The sequence below is a fragment of the Suricata suricatta genome, chromosome 4 (genome assembly GCF_006229205.1).
Source record: "Suricata suricatta isolate VVHF042 chromosome 4, meerkat_22Aug2017_6uvM2_HiC, whole genome shotgun sequence".
NCBI lineage: Eukaryota > Metazoa > Chordata > Mammalia > Carnivora > Herpestidae > Suricata > Suricata suricatta.
This window is the reverse complement of record NC_043703.1, coordinates 23,075,842-23,082,057: the sequence shown is the minus strand read 5'-3', so window position 1 is coordinate 23,082,057 and position 6,216 is coordinate 23,075,842.

The following is a 6,216-nucleotide window of genomic DNA, read 5'->3' as shown; positions in this document are numbered from 1 at the left end:
TCATAGCAAAAGTTCTCAAGAGATTTGTTTTATTATTTAAAGATTCTTTTGAATGCAAGACACAGTGCAGACACTAATGACACCAGATGAAAGACAAAACTCTGTTACTTCCAGGTGTAAAAAGGAGAGGGGTTTCACTTGGGACCACAGAGGAGTTTGCACCATAGAACAGAGACAGTGTACCAATAAACTGGAGCTGTAAGGCAGTTTATGTGTGACAAGTAAGGTGAGGTTATTTAGGTTTTGTGGGCTCCCTGTGGATTAGCTAATTTGAATAGTTCAATGGGTTCTGGGAAATTGAGAAGCTGTCCCTAGTTGTATGACATCTGGACCTAGGTGATTAGGGTAGATATATAGTAGGCACAGAGTGTGAGAGACAGAAAATGGAAGTGGTTGGGTATGGATTTTTTCAGCAGCTCAAAATGAACCTCTAGTCAGTGCTTTGAAATTGACTAAGGTATCATGAAAGAGGAAGGAAGGAAGGAAGGAAGGGAGGGAGGGAGGGAGGGAGGAATGGGGAATAAGGAAAGGAAGGAAGAAAACAACTATTTGCAATCATGAGTATTTCAGTTATTCTCATATTTTCCCCCTTGTTACCACTCCTATCAGAAGTTTGTTCACACTATGAGGTCAGTGATGACACCTACATTGGCAAATTCAAAAGCTAATCTTCAGTCTTGATCTATGAATAGCATTTGAAACGGTCTGTCCACTTCCATCTTCAAATATATTCTTCACTTGATTCCCAGACCAGACTCCATCTCTAGTCATTACTTGTCTCCCTAGGCTGTTCCATGACTTCTAACTTTTGCATATTGTTTGCCAGTCCTTAAACCTCTCTTTATGTCTGTCTGCTTTCACTCCCACAGTCCTCTCATCCATCCCAAACTGTTAAATTTGTGTTTAAGCTGAGGATTCACAAATATGTCTCTCAAACCCAGAACTTTACCCTGAATTTGTATACACATATACTTAACTTTATGTTTTAAATACTTCTAGAAATATGCTATGTGTAAGTTTGCTTCTAGAGACTTCTTTTTCTTTCAGGTAAGGGAATTAGAAAATTAAATATGAAAAAGATGTATCTCAAGTCACACAACATTTTACCAGCAAAAGACTAGGCCTTGACCTCAATTTTCTTAACCTGCAATTCGTCACTCTTCTCTTCCTAATTTGCAAGTCTCTGAACAACCTAATTGATTTTCTCATATACGATTTTAACCTGCATTTAACATGCTTCTACCACAGAGTTGCAGGAATACCTGTGTATAAAGAAATATTTAACTTTTACTTAAAAAAACAATTTTGACAGTTGTACTATAAGACATACAGATTCATTCCTATAACAATTTTACTTACAAATGCAAATTCTTATCATAATGGAGTTTTTCTAAATTGAGAGATAATTGAAGGAACTTTTTAATTATCTTTAAAGACTTCTAATATTGTTCAAAAATCAAGATATGGGGCCCATAATATTCTGCCTCTGAGAAATCTAGGGATAAAACTAGCACTATATTGTACACATTGGTTTTAGTTAAAGATTAAGAAAAAATGGTTTATTAAAGTCATCTCTGGAACAAAATTATTCATCAGTTCACTAATTTTGAAAATATATTTTAAAAGGTGAACTATTTGAATATGGATGTTTTTAAAAAATGGGTGAGGTGAGTTAGTAACTATCTTTTTTTTTTTTTGTATTTCCACTAATTAGTAGAATTAGAAATAATTCAAGCAATTTAGTCTACAATTTGGCAAATTCCTTGGACATCCCATTTTTTTCAGTTTTTATTTAAAGTTTAATTATTTAACATACAGTATACTATGAGTTTCAGGTATACAATTTAGTAATTCAACACTTAACATCCAACATGCGGTGTTCACCACATGTGCACTCCTTAATACCCATCACCTATTTAATCTACCCCCCTGCCCACCTCCCCTTTTGTAACCATCAATATGTTCTCTATAGTTGTGTCTGTTTCTCTGTCTCTCTTTTTTCACCTATGACCATTTCTTTTGATTCTTAAAGTCCACCAAAGAATGAAAATATAGTATTTGTCTTTTCCCTGACTGGCATAATATGCTTAGTATAATGAATCAGGAACCGTCTTTATATCTGAAAATTTAAATCTTTTGAAGAAAACATAAAGATTTTACACTTTGCATTTATTTATTTTGTGTTTGTTTATTGTATTTTAGATAGGTTATTTGAAAACTGAATCTCCAAACCTAATAAATACCAGAATTACCACATTTTGAAACGAGGAATAGAATGTACTGCTGAACCTACCCTCGCTAACATCTAGACACTGTGATAAGTGCAGCTATTTATGCACTCCAAACTAAGTAGGAAATGCGCATGTCATTAACAACTGTAAGCTATAGTCCTAACTTTCTTAATCATCTATATCACCTGGTTATACTAGCTTTCCTGATGTATTGTATTGGTTTTTGTTTTCTTTCTTTAAGTTATGTGTTGACAACTAGGTTAGAAATACAACTCAATTACAGTACACTCTTCATCCATTGTCCTTTCTTTTGTTTCTTTGTTCATTATTGTACCCAATATTCCATCTTTCCTACTCTTTATCATTCTCATCTCTATCAGCTTATCATACTCCAGTGTATTTAATATATGCCCTTGAATTTTTCATACCTTTTATTTGGGGAGGATGGAATTTTTAAAATGCATGTAAATGGCTTAGCAATATAAAGTATGGTACTTTTTTATCTGTTTGCATTTAAAAGGTGTACATACACTAGTTTCTTTCTTTTGACTGCTGCATTTTATTCTGTAGGGTGTATCCACTATTTATCTCTTCCCTCGGAAAGAAACATTTAAACACTTTCTGAACACCATTACTGCAAGAATGCTGAAATGAACTCTGGACACATTTCATCTTCTAGGATTGTGTGAACATTTCTCTAGGCTATATACTCTGGCAAGGAATTGCTGAATCATAGAATGTATTTGACTAGGTATACTAGACTACTTGCCATAATTATTGCATCAGCCAAATTTCTACTAGCAGTGCACAGAAATGTTATGAATATAATATGGTACATTTTTATTTTCATTTATTATTAGTTATGATTTTGTGTACCTTGTACAGAATTCTTTTAGTTTTATCCTTTGTTAAATGTTATTTATATAGTTCTCTATTTTCCCATGCATTTCTTGCTTTATTTCTTAGTGATTCACAAAAGTTCTCTTTTATTTTAGGTTTTAGCTTTTGGTATGGTTTTGAGTTTGAATATAAATTTTCCCAAATTTTGCATATGGTATGTTTATAGTTAAATCCATCAGTTCTTCATACTATTTTGTATGCTTTAAGATGTGCTATTTCAAAATTCCTGTCTTAAGCACAACATATAGAATTTATATTTCTCTGTAATTATTTCATTATTTATTTACTCACATTTGATCCAGGTGAATCTGACGTCCACCTCTGTAGATGCTGCAGAGATCTCCTTTTATTATTTTCAAGAGACTGAACCAGCTTGCTTGATATGGTAGATTAAATATTTTGTCATTTGTATATTGATTTGTTTTCCCCATATTTATCCTAGCATAAATCTAGATAGATACATAGACCCAGATATATAAATAGCTATCTGAACCTTCTATTTATTCCCATTGATAGATTTGCCCTCTTAAAACAGTGGCTTAATATGTCCAAATTTCTTATAAATTCTTCCCTTTGGTCTAGTTTTAAATGATTTAGGTACATATCATATATATTAAATAATTTCATAGATCATTTTTAAATCACCTTCACCATTTAATGATGTGCTTAATATCTCCATTTATTCTTACCATCATTTATGACATTCAGGTAAATTTTACATCCCCTTTGTGCTAATATGAATTAAGTATATTACTGTGTAATATGTTTTTGTTGACACTGTAAATTGTCTTATGTATTACTAACTCTTTTAGTTGATTATTGTTCTTAAAACTCCAGTTTATTTCTGTGAATCAGTTTTTATACTCAGAATCTTTCTGATCTTATTACTTTTAATATTTTTAGATAAGAATAGGATCAAATCTTTCTATCATACTGCCTGTAAGCAAAGGAAAGCTGGTTACCTTCATTTCTCTAACATCTCTCCCTTTTTTATTATCTCATATTTCTGGTTAGAATACATAGTGCTATGTAAAGAATGAGAGATGATAATAGGACTCCCTGTTTTATTTCTATCTTAAGGAAAAGAGGTATCATTTCTCCATCACTTAAAAGTTTTGATATAGATGTGCTATTAATTTTTTTTGTTAAGGAAGTTTTTTTTTATCCTTAGTTCACTAAAGGATTTTTATTTCACGTTCTCTCTGATGTGATATAATTTTACATTTGCATTTTTTGCCAGTCCAATCAGTATCAAATCATATATCATTGTGGTTTAATTACTAATGATTATATAGATTGTTACTAGTTACTAATATGCCAACATGATTCTATTCTTTCTAATAATGGTCTATGATTTTTCTATCTACCTATATATTTGTTTGTCTTTTTTTCCCTTTATTCTTCAGGGTTCAACATATGGTCTATTGCTATTATTTTGTGACCTACATTTCTTCCACATGTCTTCTCCCAGTTTGTGTCTTTCTTTATACGTATTTGTGGTATCCTCTGAACAACAGTTCTTAAATTTTAAGGTAGTTAAATTTTATTTCAATATTTTATTACCATTTCAACTTTCTATGCCTTGTTAAAATAGTAAGCCCCTCTAGCAAGGACATGAAGATATTCTGAATTTCCATCAAAATGTTTTACATTATGTTTTGTATATTTTTGCTACACTGGCTAGAAATGATTTTGTGTATGGTGTAATGTTGAAATCGTTTTCTTTTTTGTTGATCATATAAAGATTTTTAGCAGTGCTATTTTTGTATGTCCACACACTAACTCCATCAAAGAGTTACTTTCCACAAACACATTTAATGTTTATATTAGTTGGTCTATCATACAGCCGCACTGAAAATCAGATTCCTGCTCAGTGGTGTGGCAGGTCATGTTGGTTAATACAGAACCACTAGCTTATGCGGCTGGTAAGCTTTAGGCAACGAAACTTGATTTGTCTGAATCAAATCAAACAGGAAATAAGAGTGTAATAGGCAGATAAATTATTTCTCCTTTTCCACTTTCATTTAACTACTCATTGCAATTTTTCCATGGAGCCAGTCCATATGATGTCATAGAAATATTTGCTGCAGAAACAGCTGTGTTTCCTTAGAGCTTAATGTGAAACAATTACCAGGGGGTACTGATGCTTCATTATGCATTTCTTCCTATCTTTTCTTGTCTCATATCCCTATTTTCTTATTCCTATTCTCTTAGGATTGTACTTTTCAAAAAATGTCTTGACACTTAATCTATGTATAAGGTTTGTTCTTTTTTTTTTTTGCTTTTTTTAAATTTATAGTTTATTGTCAAGTTGGTTTCCATATAACACCCAATGACCTTCCCCACAAATGCCCCCCTCCATGACTAAGGTTTGTTCTTTTAGGAATTCAGGCTCAGAAAATTGCTGGTAGGGTCTGTTTCAGAAAACAAGCCCTCAGGATGGAATTTCAGAATTGGATTTCTACCTTACTGCAGATGATAATGAATCCACTGATGATGGTGTTTGAGATGACAGTAGCTTTTGGAAATTGTCATACCATAATTACTTATCTTTATGTTATTATCAACTGAGATGAAGTTAAGAAGAGAGGAAATCATTGAGGAATTGATTCAGTATTTCATCCTTATGAGACAATGAAGAAAGATAATTATTTTGCAATAAGTTTGATGAGTATTGGACACCTTGCAATAAAAATTATATTAGGCTCAGAGTAGTTATTTGCCAACCTAGTGTATGATTGTAAGCCTGAGGACCTCCATGGTAACTCTTTCTATTTATTTATTTTATTACAAAGCTTTATTTTTTAATAGTTTATTGTCAAATTGGTTTCCATATAACACCCAGTGCTCTTCCCCACAAGTGTCCTCCTCCATTACCACCACCTCTTTTCCCCCCTCTCTATCCCCCTTCAACCTTCCCCATGGTTCTCCATTAGGTTTCTCCTGTTCTCCTGTTAGACTTAGATGTATGAGTGCAAACATATGGTATCTATCCTTCTCCACCTGACTTATTTCGCTTAACATGACACCCTCGAGGTCGATCCACTTTCCTACAAATGGCCAGATTTCATTCTTTCTCATTGCC